The 18,923-nt window shown below is 46.3% G+C and overlaps 1 long non-coding RNA gene across 1 annotated transcript in view; it reads right to left on the reverse strand.

Moving 5' to 3' along the window:
* Positions 1-4,620: 4,620 nt before the first annotated feature.
* Positions 4,621-18,923, reverse strand: part of LOC109309563 — a 16,787-nt gene continuing 2,484 nt past the window's right edge. The window contains exons 2-3 of the long non-coding RNA XR_002100965.1: positions 16,161-16,168; positions 4,621-4,724 (exon numbers count right to left, since the gene is read on the reverse strand). This is a non-coding gene — a long non-coding RNA (uncharacterized LOC109309563). The remainder of the gene's footprint in view (positions 4,725-16,160; positions 16,169-18,923) is intronic.

The raw sequence follows: 18,923 nt of genomic DNA on the forward strand, positions 1-18,923 counted from the left end.
ATGTATGTGTATTCTCTGAATTATGTTATTGGGGCTGGTCCTGTACCCTCTGAAGAGATGTGCAGGCACTTGGATGTAGACACTGCTGGCAGACTCAGCTAATAACAGTAGTTTCTTGCCCACAGGACTGCTTTGTATGTGCACTATCAGAGTCAAGGTCTAAACAAGCACTCTTTGAGATGGGGCTGGACGAATATTGGTCACTTAAAGGGGTGAGAGCAGCTCTACCTCTGACTCCACAAACAGACTGTAAAAGAAAAGTATTGTGAACACAGTTAAAGACAAACCAGCAGACCGCTGTACTGTTCCTGGTTACTGAAAGCTTTTGTATTAGTATGCCAGTTTCCTTTATGAAAAGAGCTATTGGCTCCTAGCGTGCTTGAATGAGTTTGATTAGAGAGAAGCCAAATGCATGACATGCTGCAGCAGAGCACTTCAGCCCTTAAGCTTCCAGTCCGTTTTACTTAGTTGCTAAGCAGCATGGAGTCAAAGAACATGAGAGCAACAGTAAAAGCAGACAGCTGTCTGGGAGCTTGGGCCAGATAGCAAACCTGGAGACAGACTCTCTCCCACCCTGGAGTACATGAGGCCAATGCCCCTTCCTCAGAGTATAATTGTAGTAGGAGGTGAGAACAGGAGTGAATAGATGAAGGATGATTAGATCAGTAGCTGGGAAGTTGCGAAGGGACTTAATAGTGAGGACTAATTGCTTTGATGTGGTATGTCAAAATGTACTGCTTGAGCCAACAGAATATGGGTAGGGTCCAATTTGACTTGCATAGAATTTTAATGAGGATTGAGTCTGAGATCAATGGAACAGGGCTTCTGTGTTAATTTGGGGGATCAGGTTAATCTGCTCATCACCACAACACGGTGCACCAAGTTTTATGCCTTTTAACCTGGGACCCAAGTAAAGAAAAAAGGAAGAAAAGGTGTGAAAAGCATTTAGAAATATCTGAGCTCAATACTTCCCCCATGCTATGATTTTATTGCTTAACTAAGACCTCATTATGTTCAGGCAGTACAATGTCTCATGAAGTGGCGTCTTCATCATAATGATTTAATCTTTTCAGAAAAAGTTAAGAACAGAGCTATTAGCCTGCATATACTAAAATCATTTCTATTAATTTACGGCTCATAAATGCCCAGTCCAATTGATTCAATGTGTTTTTATTATAAGACAGTGAAAACACCCCACACAAAAGAATGGACATAAAGGCATCTTTTCTTTCCAAAGAGATGTCACGTTGTTCTGTATGCCAGGTCAGGGAGAAACAGCTTTTGGGGCATTACCTATAGATCAGCTTGTAACTACAAGGGATAAGTGAAAATAAATATTTTCTTCAGGAAAACAACATCCAAAATATTTCAGCATTGCATTGTTGTGGTTGAGTTGTGTTGCAATATGTTCAAGAGATGACCAGCGTTCACTTTCTGATTCTGATGCAAAGTATGAACAGATGAAACAATAATAGTGAAGCATAGTGTGGGGAGAGTTTTGTGGCGGGAGGAATCTCATCGTGCTTCAGCTGTTCTGTGACAACTGGTTTTGTGTGTCTGCTTTATCCAGTGATAAGTGGAGACTGCCATAATTTAGCACTTTTTTTCATTCAAGAGAAAACTTCTCTGTTTTATCGTCCACTTACCATGGAGTAGTCAAAAGAAACAGTATTATGTACCAGCTGATCTGTGGTAAGTCCCCTTCCTGCCCCCTTTTAACTCAGTATAACTTTTTGGTCTGTCCATTCTCTCAAACTTGTGTGATGTGGGGCAAATCAGCTATTCTTTTTCTGCCTAAGTGCCCTCTTTGTACAATACAAGCAATATCAGTCCTGCTCTTCATAACTTTTTTGATTATTTAAGCTGAAAGCAGGGGTTTTTCACATACATGTATATACAATTATTTTATGCATAACACCTTAGTTAAGCAAGTCCTTGTCTTTATTGATGTTTCTGTGTGTGACTAGTGACATTTTCCCTGTGTAGACATTAAAAATGCATTATACCAGGCTTTTAACATTTCCAAGGAAAATATTCTAAAAACTTATTGTCCTTTAGCTTGGCAGGACAAGTAAGTAGATGATGTGATTGTGCTACTGCAGTGGTTTTCAACTTGTGGTCTGTAGACCCCTGGGAGGTCTGCAGACTGTGTCAAAGGCATCCGCAAAAGATGACTGATCAATCGAAAGTATGTGAATACCCACACTTACAATTCAAAGGGGTCTGCACCTCCATTTGAAATTTTGTAGGGCTCTGCAAATGAAAAAATCTGTGATAGTGCACTGTAATGAAAAGTAAAGTCTACAGTGAAAACTTGTTGGAGGTTAAACCAGGGGTTGGCACTGTTTTGAAGCAGGGGGCCACGCCATTGGAGCTTAGCTCCAGTGCAATTTGGTACATGCCACCACAATTGCAGTTACCATTCCCTGGCCCTTGCAGTGTAGCTGCCAATTTTTCTCCCTGACACTCAATTGAACACTCCACAGAAGCCCCCTGGATCAACAGCCCAGCGTGGCAGGCTACAGAGCCAGAGGCTCCAGCCCAGCTGTGGGTGGTAATGCTAATGGCAGGCTGGTCAGGAGGACTGGGCCAGCAGAGGGAGATAATTAGTGGCCACAAGAACTTAAAGGCTCCAAGACTGAGACTTGGTCAGTGGCTACAAAACTGGACCAGAAACATTTAAGGTCTGGGAAGAGACCCAGGTGCTACATAACTAGGAGGAGCAGCAACAGTCCCACCACCATGGCAGGGAGGTGAGATTCAGTCAGCCTGAGAGGGGAGATTGCAGAAGGGAAGGAGCAGCACCAGTGAGCCAGAGGCATCTTCTCAGGGGCAGAAGGGGACTCAGACCTCTGAGTTAAGCCTTTATGGAATATGGGTTAAAGTTTGAGGACTGACTGATATAGGAGGGTGCCCATAGGATAGATGTGCCCTGGGACTATAGACTGTATCATGATTAAAGGCTTTGTGAGTTGAGCAATAACCCTGAATCTGCTACACCAGTTAAGATGGCACTGAGAGCCAGGTCCAAAAGCTGCAGGGTCCCAGCTGCAACACACACTGTTCGAGAGGTGCTATCAGCAGGGACTGGCTTCTATTCACCAGGTATACCACTGCACTGAGCTAATTGGTCTCAGCAAGGGGCATTAAGATGGCCCCAATCCAGCTTTGAGCCGCTGTTGCACAAGGTTCCTGAGCCCTGCCCAAGACAAATGTTTAAGATAAGAAGAGCTGATTTTTTGACAAGTGGTTAATCTTCTTAGCATGGAAAGTTGGCATAAAGTAGCATGGATAGACTAATAATAGCTAAGTGTGTTTAATAGATTGCCCTGCTACTTTACTGCTATTAAGAAAATACCTTGCAAATTATTTAAAAAACAAAACGTATCTTGTCATTCAGTGTACAGTGGGTGTGACTACAGCAATAGGGAAAATCCTGATAATTCTGTTTCTCTTGTCAAATAATTCCTGTTTGCTTAATGGCAGTCTCAGAGGTAAAATGCCAGAAAAAACACTCAAGGGGTCCTATAGCTCTTAAGGCCGGAAAACTCTGTTGTTCCTTGGGCAGAATCCAGAAAACATTAGTGGCACAGTGGTTTGAGGTGGGGGGGGTTGGCTGGTTTAAGTCCATCAGGATTCCCTTTCATTACAGCATTGGAAACTGAAAACAAATAGCACAAAACTGTAAGGGCATGACCCTGAGGAAGTGAGTGCCTTGATACAAAGCTGCTGCCTGGCCCCTTATACACTACTCCAGAGGCATTAGCTACACATTTCAATAGACGAAGATCCCCTAGGTAAGGAGTGGTTTTTGAGAGATCCTTCCTCAATATCTGATTACAGATGTGTGCCTGGTTCATGAGAACCAGACTGTACATAGAATTCAGCTCACTCCAACTATTCTAGGTTGTTAAGGTCCCTTTGAGAACATTATAGAGACCAATAGAAAATAGAAAAGTTCCCATGCAGGCCTGCACTTTACACAGCTTTCTACTTGTCAGTTCAGTATGTGTAGCCTGGGGCTCCACACCTTGTTGGTAGGTTGAAAGGGCATCATGAAAAGTGTAACACTGGAGACTGGTTCCCCTTGCCAGGCTCTCTGTGATAGATGTGTGTGTTTGGGATTTGACCTCTTGAGCCCACAACTGTGCATCCTGCCATACACATATAGCATCATGGGATGCACAGTTTAAAGGATCCAGGATCAGATCCCATCACACCATTAAACTGACATCTGCCAGTGCCCTGAGAGTCCTCTGATTTATGGCTTCTAATATCATAGAACTTCAAAAGGGGCAAAAAGCACTCTGTTGCATATGATTCAGCCAATGCAGTTGCATGACTAAATCAGGACCCACAGTCATGGTTGCTCAGGAAAAATAGTTGGTTCATAACATTATATAACAGCGAGTATGTGCTGAAATTAATAAAACAGCAATGTTTGGTTTCATTGGGAGGAGGCTGAGACACCATATGCGTAACCTTGAGGTAGTGATTCTCAACTAGGTCGCTGGGGTGCTGTGAGCGCCTTTGAATGATGCCACAAGAAGCATGAGGAGATAAGGACTACAAAAGGCAGCACTAGAGAGGGAAGACGGCATGGACTTTCACAAAGCTGGAAGTTTGTAACCTCTGGCAGCAAGCAGAAATCTTCATCTCCACCTACAGAAGTTTTCCTGGAGAACAGATATTGAGCCCTAGAAACAGAGGAGAAGGAGCACAGTCTGTTGGTGGAGGAGGCAGACATCCTCAAGGTTGAAGTATTGAGACTACTGCCACCAGAAGAACCGACAGGTGATGGTGGTTGCAGACTCCCTTCTGTAGCAGAGGCATTCATCTGCTGGTCTGACCTGTTGTCTTGGGAGGTCTGCTGCTTGCCTGGAGCCTGAAAAATCATGGAGTAAGTCCTCCAAAAAATCCATAGTTTCATATTAGCTAGGGTCAGGAGGGATATGAACAGATTATCTAGCCTGACCCCCTGCCACAGGCAGGAATGAATGCTGGTTCACAAGACCCCAGACAGGTGATCATCCAACCTCCTCTTGAATTTGCCCCAGGTAGGGGCGAGGACCACTTCCTGGGAAGTTGGTTCCAGATTTTGGCCACCCTAACTGTAAAATATTGCCTTCTGATCTCTAACCTAAACCTATTCTCCATCAGCTTATTACCATTGTTCCTCGTCACCCCAGGTGGTGCTGGGGAGAAAAGGGCTCTATCTATTTGCTGTTGATCTCCCCTGATGAGTTTGTAGGCAGCCACCAGGTCCCCCCTCAGCCTCCTCTTGCTGAGGCTGAACAGGTGCAGGTCCCTCAGTCTCTCCTTGTACGGCCTGTCCTGCTGCCCTCTCACCAAGTGGGTGGCCCTTCTCTGAACCCTCTCTAGGCTGGGCACATCCTTTTTAAAGTGTAGCACCCAGTACTGGATACAGTACTCCAATTGAGGCCTGACCAAAGTCACATAGAGGGGGAATATTGCCTCTCTGGATTGGCTTGAGATGCACCTTTGGATGCATGATAAGGTATGGCTGGCCGTGCTGGCTGTGGTCTGGCATTGGCGGCTCATATTCATCTTGGAGCCAATAATGACTCCAAGATCCGCCTCTGTGCTTTCAACAGGGGAACTCCCCAGCCTGTATGTGTGCTCCCAAGGTGCAGCACCCTGCATTTATCTACGTTGAACCCCATCCTACTCTCATCTGCCCACTTTTGTAGTCTGTCTAAATCTAGTTGCAGCCTCTCTCTCCTTTCAAGTGTGTCCACCTTGCCCCACATCTTGGTGTCATCAGCAAACACAGACAGCATGCTTTCCACCCCTTTGTCCAAGTCACTGATTAAGATGTTAAACAGTATGGGCCTGAGGACTGAGCCCTGGGGTACCCCACTGCTCGCATCTCACCAGGTTGAGTACAACCCATCCACCACAACTCTCTGGGTGCACCCCATCAGCCAATTTTACCCATCCAACTGTGTAGGCATCAATGCTATAGTCGCTTAATTTAATGATGAAGATGGGGTGAGAGACAGTGTCAAAGACCTTCTTAAAGTCTAGAAAGACTACATCCACGGTGATACCATCATCCAAGGATTTAGTTACTAATCCATTTATAAGCACTTGAAAGAGAAGGTGATTAGGGACAGCCAGCACTGATTCACCATTGACAAGTCATGCCAGACCAACCTGATTGCCTTCTGTGATGAGAAGTGCAGATAGAAGTGCAGTTCCCAGCTGTAACTCAGAACAAATTCTGCAAAGCGGACCCAATAGAAGTTCACCACTGGTTCCAGGGGGGAGGGGAATCTGGTTGGAGCTGGGATCCTGCAGCCAGGTTCCTATAGCGATGGCCACAGCTTTCTGCCAGTGCTAACTGTTTTCAGAATGGGATGGGGGAAAAGACAGTGGAGAGAGCCTGTTCTTGGGGCTCCCCAGCCATTGCTGAAGGTTGAAGTGGGTGAATTGGAGCCTCCCTACCTCCAATGCCCCCTCCCCACCCTCTGGAAAGGCTGAAACCCCCCAGACTGAACTCCCTCTGCTGCCTTCCCCCTTCCCATTCTGAAAACAGTGACAGGCTGGCAGCTCTGCAGATACAAATTAAAAAAGACACTACATTCTTAAATGTCCTTATCTGATATATCATGCAATGACAGGTCAGATTTTCACCCAGTCAGCCATTTTTGAAGCTGTCTGCAGCCATGCACTTAGATTTCATAGACATTAGGGATGGAAGGAACCTTGTGAGATCATTGGGTCCAGCCCCCTGTCCCAGGGGCAGGAAGTCAGCTGGGGTCAGATCACCCCAGCAAGATAATCATCCAAATATTTCTTAAAGGTATCCAGAGTAGGTGCTTACACCACTTCTGGGAGGGAGTCTATTCCAGACTGGGGACTTGAACGGTAAAGAAGTTCACAGCTGTGGCCTCACCAAGGCCGAGTAAAGTGGGAGGATAACTTCTTGAGTCTTGCTTGAGATGCATCAGGAGATGCAAGCCAGAGTTTTATTTGCTTTGCTGGCTGCTGCATCACATTGGTGGCTCACGTTCTTCATCTTGTGGTCAGTGATGACCTTGAAGTCTCTTTCAGTCACGGTACTAGTGAATGTAGTACTGACAAGGCTATAAGTATGATGAGGGGGGTTTTTCTCCCAAGGTGGAGCATCTTGCATTTCTCCATGTTGAATGTCATCGGGTTTTGATCCTCCCACCTTGCGAGCCTCTCCAGGTCAGCCTGAATTGCTAGCCTATCCTCTAGTGTGACCGCACTTCCTCATAATTTGGTGTCATCTGCAAACTTAGCCAGTCCACTTCTGACTCCCGAATCCAGATCACTTATGAATATATTAAAGAGTACTGGTCTGAGTACTGAGCCCTGGGGGATGCCACTGGTCACCATGCACCGTGTTGACTCAGTTCCATTGACTATCACTCTCTGGGTCTGACCACGGAGCCAGTTCCTTAGTCATTGGACCATAAGGTTGTTGAGGATGCAGTTCCCCAATTTTACCATGAGGACACCATGAGAGACCAAGTCAAAGGCTTTTTTGAAATCTAACTATGTGACATCAACCTCTTCTCCTTTGTCCAGGTGATGCATCACCTGTTCATAGAAGCAAATGAGGTTGGTCAGGCAAGACCTGCCTGCAACGAACCCATGTTGGCTGTCCCTCAGAATGTTACCTTCCATTAGCCTGTTGTTGGTGGGTATTAACACTTATTTGGTCACAGATATAAGCTGCTTTCTGTGGCCAGATTGGGCGAAAATTGTCACTTCTCTCTGTACCTGAGAAGACTGGCTCTGTGGATGCGGGGAAAGCAGTAGACATGGTAAGGCCACATCTGGAGTACTGTGTCCAGTCTTGGACCCTCCACTACAGAAAGGATATGCAGAAATTGGAAAGAATTCACTGGAGGGCAACAAAAATGGTTCCGGGGGCTGGGGCACATGACTTCTGAGGAGAGGCTGAGGGAACTGGGGTTATTTAGTCTGGAGAAGAGAAGACTGAGCTGGGATTTGATAGCAGCCTTCAACTACCTGAAGGGGGGTTCCAGCAAGGATGGAGCTAAACTGTACTTAGTAGTGACCAATGACAAAATAAGGAGGAAAGGTCTTAAGATGCAGCAAGGGAATTTAAGGTTGAATATTAGGAAAAACTTTCTCACTAGGAGGGAAGTAAAGCACTGCAACAGGTTACCCAGAGAAGTAGCAGAATCTCCATCCTTAGACGTTTTTAAGATCCAGCTAGACAAAGCCTTGGCTGGGATGATCTAGCTGGGGATGGTTTTGCTTTGAGCAGGGGTTTGGACTAGATGACCTCCTGAGGTCCCTTCCAACCCTCATTTTCTGTGATTCTATAAGCACATAAGGACAAGCTGAGGCTCCAGGTGTGAGGAGATGACCGGGCTCTGGCTTTTCCCTCACCCACAATGCCTGGCACTTCTGTGAGGCAGTAAGCACTATATGATGAATAATAAACTAGTTGGTAAAATAGGATGCCCACAAAAGTTCTGGAGGGATGCCTTGCATCAAAAAAGGTTGAGGACCACTGCCCTAAGGAAAGACTTCAACTAGCCATTTTATTTATCATTATTTATAACAGCTGTCATTTGCTATTGGACATGGCATTTTCAAATGTTTCATTTTATTAGGAAATTGTGAATACTAGCACCTGTTCAGTGTGTGTAAAAGATACTACCAGTATGACATCTAGACTTGGCAGGGATGGGGGGAAATAGAAATAATAGAAGAAAAATAGCTTGGATTCCCTGAAAATATTTGGGTCAGTCTTATTTTTAAAAAAATGTTTCTGTCCTTTGTAACTAAGTGAAAGATGCCCAGAAACAAGAAGGTTAATTGACTGTCTAGGAAATGGAATAAACTTTACAGAAAGACCTATTTCTAACTTCTTATAATCCAAGCCAGTAGCATAACTATGGCTGGACTCCCACGGCAAAAGCCTGAGGTGCCAGTTTCTGAAGGGGTGCCAAAACACCAGCTGCCATAGCAGCTCGCCCGCCACTGCAGCCCAGGTCATGGAAACTGCTTGTTACACTTCTGGTTAATTATCAACATTACCTGTTATCTGTAGCAACAGAAGGCAGAACAGTTTCACATGGAGTTGTGATTTTTGAGTCCATGATGTCCTTCTAACCACTTTCCAAAAACGATTTGTATTATGTTAGTAACTCATCATGGACCAAGGACTCCCAATGTGTTAAGTGATATACAAACCCTGAAGAAATCAGTCTTTTCCTTAAAGTGTTTAGCACTTTTGGGGAGAGGCCATTGTTGAATTTGAACAAAATAATGACCAGGGATCTGGGTTTTCTATTTGCTATGGAAAATGCAGCAAAACCCAGATTTTCTCCTTTTAAGGAGGAAAAACCCAGATTTACTCCTTTTAAGGAGAAAAAACATGGGAAATGGTGGGTTTCCCCTTGCAGGCTGTCAAAGTTCCAGCCTGCAAGAGGGTGGGGGGAGTGGGAGGAGGGCTATTAAGCAAGGGGTGCCATGTGCAAGTGCGCCTTCTGGGAGCCTGGAGAGCTCCCCACAAGTAAGTCTGGCTGGGGAGGGGAGGCCTCTACAGTGAAGGAGAGAGTTGGGCAGGGCCGGGGCCGGGGCTGGGGCTGTGGGCCTGCTGCCCAGCCCAGGTGGTGCATGGGGCCTGGGGTTGGAATGCATGGCCACAGGGCTCAGGCAGGGAATGGGGCAGAGCCATGGCAACTTGTCCAGGGGGCAGCGGGGAGGCTGGCTCCCTGCTGTTGTGTACACTCCCAGGGTGAGGGCATGGCAGGCATGTGCCCCCCAGATTTGTGTGCAGGGCAGGGGCAGGCTGCCCATTGTGGGCTCCCCACCTTGCTGCCTTCTCCCCCATGGCCTCCACAGACTAATGGGTAAGACCCAGCATGGCAGGGCAGAGCAGAGTGGGAAAAGTTCGATGCCACTGCTGCAAGCCCCGTGCAACCATGATGAAGAACCCCTGGCTACCTGGCAGTAGTGGGGTGGTGGTACAGGGTTGTGCCCTCCACTGCTGCCAGGCGGGCAGGGGCCACTTTGCCATGATGGTGAGGGGTTCGCAGGAGCGGCATTGAGCGTCCTGCACTCTGTCCTGCCATGCCGGGTCCTACCTGCTGGGCCTCAGAGGGCCCTGGGGGAGGAAACAGGGCAGGGAGCCCAAGCCCACAGTGGGCAGCCTCCACACCCCTTCCCTAAACCCCAAATCAAATGTCAAAATGTATAGGTATTTAGAATTTATTTTATTCTAGTGATTGAGGCACTGGGAGGCTTCCAAATTGCTTTAAAATTGTAAATATATCAATAAAACATTGTGTTCAACTGACACCTAATATATGTGTATCCCCATACCAGGGATGGCTTCAGGGAGGCGATCCCTGGTATGGGGATATATATAATGTACATGTAATCTGGGAGGGGTGATATGGCCAAAGGTATGTTAGTGTCACAGATCATGTCCCCTTATAAGAAGAAGCCTTATTTGGTCTCCCTTTCCTACAGGACTTCCCCAAAGCCATCCCTGGTGTGGCTTCACAAGGGGCAGGCTTCTGGCTTTGAGACCTTGGCTCTTTGCTTTCTCTGGTGATCTGTTGCACACAACTTGAAGAGCTGCTGCTTTTTGATCAGCTCAAGGGAGTCGGGGGGCAGAGCGCAGATAATCCAAACAGCACAGCAGACTGCCCAGCTCCAAACAAACAGGCTTTATTGTGCCACTGCAGGTTCAAGACTCCCCTCTGTCCTCCCTGGGACTACTCTCAGCTCTCTCAGAGCCCCCCTCTTTCTCCCCAGGCAGTCAGCCACACTTGCAACAAAACCATTAAAAACTACAGCCTTAAAACTCACCCAATCAAATTAATCCTAATGTTATGGGGAGCCGATAAGGATGCAGTCTCAGCAGCCTGCTGTTGCACCTAGACTGCCATCTCCCCCTGGGGTAAAAAAAAAAAAGGGATCCTACTTATGAAACTATTTGCAACAAAACATGCTCACATGGAGCCCCTAGAGTGTTCCCCACAAGAACTGCAGGCCAGATCTCGGCCCTCTTTTACTTCCTCTTCACAGCTAATAGAATGATCTTGGCAGGAGCACTTCAAAGGGATTTGAGTTGAGCAAGACTGTTTTGACCAATGCCAGAGAAAAGGCTGTAGAGGGGTTTTCCCCATGTGGGTATCAGTTTTGAGTTAAGCCAGACCTGTGTAATAATTAAGACACAGATGATGAGAGCCTGGATGAGAATTGTAACTGGACTATCTTAGAGATGTTACACCTAAGCTATTCCCCCAGGTGGGGGAAGGACGGAGGGTGAGGAGGAGGATCCTCTACAACAGTGGTTCTCAACCTTTTTTGTAAACATCAATGGCCAGTCCTGACCCAATGCCCCTTACTCCTGACCCAATGCCCCCAGGCCCCCTCTGTGTAGGATAGGGGTAAGAGTGTGTGGGGCAGGGGAGGCCCCAAGCAGCCCCTCGCTGGCTAGAGCTCTGCCAGTCTGCAAGGGAAAAGCCACTGTTTCTCATGTTTGTCTCCTTTAAAGGCGAATCCATTTTTAGAGTTTGTTGATTGATTTTGTTGTTAAATTTGTTCACGACCCTTTCATATATTCTTGAAAAGCTGTTCGACAACATAGGCTGAAAGAGTAATTAGAAAAACCAGGAGAGGCTGGAGTCACAGAAAGCAAGGGAAGATAAGAGGAGGAGGAGCATGCTCAATTGTGCCTGATATTGGACAGGTCAAAGAGGGTGAAGCTGGAGTACTGGTTCCCTAAAGTTCGGTTTGAGAGAAGTCACTGGAGAGTTTGCAAGCAGTTTCAGTTGAATTGAAGGGGATCTAGAAAGGTTTTGGAGGAGACTGATTCCAAGCAGACAGGGTGTTCAGTGAGCTTAGAGATCGGGCAGTAACTGGAGCGGAAAATAATTTTAGTGGTATTATACTGAGAGACATAGTATAGATGAATCCTATGCACACATGCCACATGTGGCACAATGGCTGGCGTCCTGCGAGGTGCCCGAATGGAGGCAGAGGTGCTCAAGCCTCCAGTCACACGGAGTGGGGCAGGGGCAGGACACTCCTCTAAGAGGAGGTGCGAGCTGTCACTATCAGAAGCCAAGTTAACCCTTCCCTGCCCCTGCAACTGCTGCCAAATTCGGGGCTTTGGATTCCTGCTTGCTATATAAAACCGAGGTGGTTGTGTGACCAGGGAAGGGTTAATCTGGCTCTTGGAAGTGACACCTCTCACAATAGTGTCCTGCCCCTGTGTTGCTCTGCAGAGCAGGAAGCTCAAGCTCCCCAGCCTCTGTTCCAGCACCCAGCCTGCAAACTATCAGACACTCTTTTTGGGAGGATTGGGATCAGTGGCACCTGGGGAGGAGGTGGGGCTAAACTTGCAGCACACCTGCCCAAAAAAGGCCACCACTGGTATAGAAAGATTATGGTGGTATCAAAGGATGCCAGTACAAGCTGGGACCATGTGATTTACGTCTTGTGTGACTCTGTAGTGAGACACATGGAGCATGTCCACTTCAGCTTTGACCTTGAATAAAAGCATCCTTAAGTTAGGATAACGTAACTGGCTTGCCTTGCTATAGAATCATTCAGACTGAAGTAACAGTGCAACAGCTGATGCACACTCACCACTAGCCGCAGCTGCAGCCTTTTCTCTTCTGAATCAACTATAACAGTAGAGCAAGTAGGGGCAGGTGTGTGGGGAACCAGCCTTGAGTGCCCACAGCAGCCACGTGCAGGAGCTTCATGCCGCTACTGTAGCAGCAGCAGCAAGGCAAGACCAAACAAAATGCTCCATGCCAGTAGCAGGTGAGGATTTGAGTCCCCGAGGCAGGTAACGCTGCCACCCCTTCCTGTTCAACACCCCCTGGCCCCCACCCCCAACCAGGGTTTAGCTCAGGGCGCAAAACCTGTTAGCAATGCTTCTGAGCTATAAAGTATTTCTCTATACCCGTGGTCTTCAACCTTTTTACAGTGAAGATTACTTTCTGGCACCCCAGAATCTACCACCCCCTCCCAGACAAGCCGTCCAGGCTCTGACCCCACTCACCCAGCCCAGCCTGGGCAGCAGAGGCATAGTCAGCCCAGCCATGTGTGTCCTGCTGCTCCTGATCGCACAGCCTCTGACAGAGAGAGATCAACTGTCAAGAGGCTCCACGATCAGCCTAATCGAGATTGACTAGTTGGTGACCACTGCTCTATACCCTAACGCAGGGGTGCTCAGTCCCTGGTCTGTGCAGCCATGCTATCTGGCCTGTAGGTCTCTTTATGGGGCTAGGAATTTGGTGAGGGAGCAGTGGCAATTAACACTGCCAACAGTTTCCTACCACCAAATTTCAAAGCCCTGAGTGATTGGATGAGCCCCATCCAGGCCAGTTCTGTGCATAGCTGAATCATGGATCCAGACAGACTGGGGCCCAGTGTAACTGTATAGGGTCAGGCCAAAGGCAGGCTACTCCCACACAGCTATATCAGACCTAGCTGGACAGTTTCAATGTAGTTCAATTGGGCCCTGGCTAAGCCAGCACCATGCACTGGATGGACCTGGCACTGCTTCTCTGGCCCATGGGCCAAAAAGGTCAGGCAGAACTGCCCTAAAGCATTTTTGTAACAGGAGGGGAATGACCCAGAGGAAAACGAGAAAGCAAGAAGAGTAATGGAGGAGATTGAGAGTGGCTATGAGAGAAATTGAGAGATGATATGGGGTCGCAGGTACAAATAGAGGGGTAAGAGGAAGACGGTGGTTTAGACTTCTGCCTGTGGAAGAGGAGTGAGAGGAAAGAGTTGTAAGCGGGAGAAGGGAAGGCCACTTAATAGCCAAAGTGTCTGTGTCCAAGACCAAAATATATACATCAATTTATCGTGGATGAGGTAACAATCCTATACACACTTTCCTTACCAGAGAAGTTATCTACTTTTTGTAGATAACAAAACTTGGAAATAGGCAGGGGCAGTGGGAATAAAAGCACTCATCTCAGAATATACACACTGTCATGATTTACAGCTTCATTAAAGAGCTAGTTATGCTTACAGGCAACACTGGTGCCCACTCTAGTGTCATCTATCAACAGCATCACTGTCAAGATCCTAATTGCTACAGTTTTCAATATATTTCAGGGTTGCAATGCTGCATGCACTGATGTTCTTCATTCATCGCCTGTTGCCCAAACCGTGGCCTTTTAAAGTGAATGGGCATTTTTTCCATTTTGGTTTCTACGTAGTAAGGACTTGCTTGTACATCCATCAGGCCAAGTCCAGCTCCAACTGAACTCATACAAACATGCTTTTGAGCTTCACCATACTAATAGGGTTATCGCTTTCTGGTAGCTTGAGACTGAGGATGACAGAGTGTACAGATGTTTTGGTAGCCCCTGGAGACAATCCTGAATACCTACAATCCTGAAAACCAAGCAATAGTCTGTTTGGGCTACTAATTTCCAGATAGATTTCAGAGGCAGTACAGACAAGTATTCTCAGCTGTGAGTTAATTAGGTGCAGCTGAATCTACCAAGGCTGAATGCCTTGGAAAGGTTATGTTATATTTTAAAGGGCAGAAACAGACTGACTCCTGACCAGAACTCAGCGGAAGGAGCTCTGGGGACTATCAAAACTATGATTAAAGGTTTGTATGTGTTAGGGAAAGGCTGCTGTATGTTTGAGTTCCCTGCTTACAACATTTCACAAAAAGACTGTGCTAGAGGTGTTTGACAAGGCAGCAGTTTGGGTTAAACTGTAAACATATGTGGGTAATGAAATGTGATTCAAATTCAGCAGGAGACTCCACTGGGCATCCATCCTATCTTCTTGTGCTCCGGTGTAGAGACCATTCGTCCCTTGCTATCTTTCCAAGTGTGTGGAATTTGTAGGAGTCTCTAATGAGGAACTAGGGGATACATTTCAAAATGTGGTAGGGGGTAATCATGACAATTGTGTTGCACCTAAGGGAATAGAAAATTAACCCTCTATGGAGGGTAACACTTCTTGGATGAGGGAAACATTTATAAATGTATTTGAGAAGCAAGGGTTTTTGTGGGTGCTATTTGTTTTTTTTAATTGGATGAACTGCACGCTTGGGACCAACTGCATGGTGTTACAGATTTGAACCAGTTCCCAGTCATGTATACTAGTTTGTGTGCAATTTCTGTTCCTAGCAGATATTTGAACAGTGAAATGGTTCGATCAGGACTTGAGCTCAGGATGCCTTCCTTCACCTTCAGCTGTAGATTGTGTTACTTTGGAGAAATCAAATTATTTCTGCACAAATTGGTCCCTCTTGAAACTCTCTCTTAGAACAACAGTGATAAATCCTAAGCATCTGTCAGATGCTTGGATATAGCAATGACGGAGCCCTCAGAACTCTAGTTCTGCATAATAGTACTGATTAAAAAAGAAACGCTTCGTAGTCCTAGTACATCAGAGTAGCTGCCAGTCAGCTACATATCTCCTGCTATTGCAGCATTTGAATGCAGAAGGGCATAAAGGCATTTACAGTCCTCCCCTCCTCTTCCCTCACATCCTTTATGATTATTTTTATTCTAGCCGGGGCTCATGCTGAACTTGTAGGAGACAGGTATCTCCAGGAAAGGGTTAGTTTACTGTTGGTGAAGAGCCAGGAGTGAGATGCAACTCCTGACACTTCAAGCTCTTCGAGCACTGCCTTTGTGCTGGGGGTGCTTGTAATGATAAGCTTCATAATTCTCTAGCTGACCATTCTGAAAACTGCAGGTATGCCTTGAGCAGTCTGGCCTTCAGTCATTATTGGCAGGCTGACAGTGGCTGACAATTCTCTTTCTTGCTTTCAGCATGCCCTGAACTGGAGGAATATTACCCTGTGGGTTTCTTGCCCAAGGGGTCAGGAAATTAAATTTAGAGGCAAAAATAGAATTTTCTTGGCTTCTTTCCAGTGCTGTCTCCTAGCCATAGCAGACCATAGTCTCTGCCTGAGCACGCTGGTTTCCCTAACATGTAGGTAAATTAAAGAATTACTGCCTGAAGGTTCACAAACAGACTCAGATTTGTTTGCAGCATATGCGGACCACCCGCCTGTATCCTGGGACATCTGATGAATGGTCTACATCACGTTAATGGCAGGTCTTGTGGAGGATGGGACTAAGCAGTACCCCATCTGCCTCAGTCCTGAGCCAGAAAGTTACCTGTGAAGCTACTCAAGACTCATTCCCAGCACCTGCCGTCAGGCCCACAAAGGGGCACAGTTTAGAAAATGACTTGTGTTGTGACTGGACAAGAGAATTAGAAGGAGTTATGGATAGTTTTTTTCTGCTATATTATACAAGTAGTTTCTTATTTTCCTCCCTCTCTAAAGTGTGTGGCTCAGAAGGACAGAACCCTTCACAGAGGATAAGTGGTATGTACTTTCATTGCCAAATCATCCACTGAGGGTGCTTGTACACATGACGAAACTGGCCATTTTTGCAGTTTAATTGTATCATGCTGTCCACATGTGACCGGGGGGGAGGGAGGGTTACAGTTTAAATGAGTTTGCTACATTACAAACTAAACCACATCTGCATGTACTTTTTTTGGTAACATAGCTATTTATAAGGTTGCAGCCTTTGACAGCTTATCTGTCCCCCCAGCTGTGGGAGATGCCCAAAGGCAGAAGCAGTGAGGGACCTAATACCTATTTTTTTTTCTTTTTGAGGAACCTGTCTGCACCTCCTGCAGCTGGGAGATGAGCTTCTGGTTGGCTAAGTGATCCCTGACCTGCAGAGAGCCCCAGTCCTTCTTTCTGCAGTGGCAGCACCCCCTGGGGCCACCTGGGTGGGCTGGTAGCAAGCCGGGTACTGCCTCAGCTTGGGCTCAGGGAACAGCTGAATTGGGCTGAGTGCTGCCTGAGAGATGGGGCAGCACCTGCCTGCTAGCTGGCTGCCCAGGTGGCCCCGGGGGTGACACTGCCACGGAGGGAAGGTCTGAGACCCCCTGCAGCTCAGGCCCCACCAGCAGGTCACCCCCCACAGCCATTTCAATTTATGGGACTAAACCCCCATTATGTGTACAAGTGGCCTATGGTTTAAGTTCTTATGGTATGCTCAGTGCAGTGGCTCCTTTTTGGAGGAAAAAGAATATAAAGACTTTTTCTACTGGAGCAGCTGATTCAGGTCCTAAAAAAATTGGGATCTTCCTGTCTTGTAGAAACACTTGCAAGGTCATTCTATAGTGTAGGAATGGGCAAGGATGGGATATGGCATGTAAGAAAGTGGGAATGGAAGGGTAAATAGCCCAGGAGACTTGCCTGAGGTCACACTGGAAGCCTTTGGCAGAGCTAAGAACTGAACACAGCACTCTGGAGTCCTAGTCCAGTGCTATAACCACAAGAGCACAATGGAAAACACTTGGAAATACTCCAAGCCTATCACAGTAACTTATCTTAATTAGGGCATCCTGTAAATGCACCATCTGCTTTCTGGGTAGATTTTTCATATTAATGAAATACATTCTCAAGTCTTTGGTCATCCATGTCAGTTCAAGTTACTCATGAAAAGACCTCATATAGTAACTTTCCATACTTTTCAGCATGTTTTTGTTCCTGTGTACCAAATCCACTCACTAATACAAGACAAAACTGCCTGAACATGGAAGCCTTGTAACACCTGACAGAACTGCCTAAGGTACATGCATGGGTAATTAAACATTGCTCCATTTATAAATTAGTCTTCAGTGCCAGAGTTCAGCCAATTTAAAATATTGGTTTATAAATGGGATGCAACTAGTGGCATATGATACAAAGGTGACTGAATTGCTCACTGTTTAATGACACTTACAGTTCCGCAATAAAAATGTCTGGTTTCTATGTAAATTGTTATACACTCTGGGATTGCTGGTTTAAATATTAGTGAACTGTTTTGCTCTCTTTGAGTTCTGTTTACACAATCTACCATGCAGTGAGTGACGTAAAGATTATAATGTGGTTCATGTGCATTTAAAATGAAGGGAGAATATTAAGTATCCCATCTGTACATGGATGCCTTGCAGACTTCTTTGGAAAGGACTTTCCTTATACACACCTGCACTCCAACTGGTTCAGTAACCTGAGATGAGATGCAGACACTTCTTTGGTTACTTTTAGGGGCTACCAAGGGAAGAAAGTGAGAGAAAAAGATAACTGATGTCTCTTCTTTTCCATGCTGCACCTGGATCAAAACAGCCAAATCCTTGTCTATGTCCTTAGAACAATACTGCTACTACAACCTATACCCCTGAAATACTTGCCATAGTATTTCTGATCTTTTGAAAGTAAACTTGGCCCTGAGTTATGTGTATTAGTTCCTACTTATTTGATCTTGCCCAGTGCTTAAGATTTTGTTTGCTATAAACCCTGTGTTGGCCTTAACGGCCAAAGGACACATCATACCTGGACTGCTAAATTGGGAATGCTTGGAGGAGTGCCAAAACTTAAGCATTGGGTATGACTGATCTTTGTGCACTTTGCTATACCTTTCCATCAGAAACGGTTCAACAGAGACAAGGGAGAAGGAAGACAAAATATTGCTTGAAACTTGCACCAGCCAAAAAAGGCAGCTTGAATCAACATTGCTGGCCTGGGTTTTCTAGAACCTGGGATGTGAATTTAGTGGGCAAAGTAACTTTTCTCTTCAGTGAAGAAGTTGTGTGTGGCATTTCATAGTTTCATAGTTGGTAGGGTTGGAAGGGACCTGAACAGATCATCAAGTCCAACCCCTGCAAACAGCAGGAAAGAGTACTGGGGTAGGTGTTCATCCAGCCTCCTCTTAAAGACCCCCAGGGTAGGAGCCAGCACCACTTGGCTTGGAAGTTGGTTCCAGACCCTAGCCGCCCTGACCGTGAAGTAGCGCCCCCTGATGTCTAGCCTGAATCTACTCTGCCAGCTTGTGACCATTATTTCTTGTCACTCCTGGTAGTGCTTGGGGGAACAGGGA

The sequence above is a fragment of the Crocodylus porosus genome, unplaced genomic scaffold (genome assembly GCF_001723895.1).
Source record: "Crocodylus porosus isolate Cpor-Errol unplaced genomic scaffold, CroPor_comp1, whole genome shotgun sequence".
NCBI lineage: Eukaryota > Metazoa > Chordata > Crocodylia > Crocodylidae > Crocodylus > Crocodylus porosus.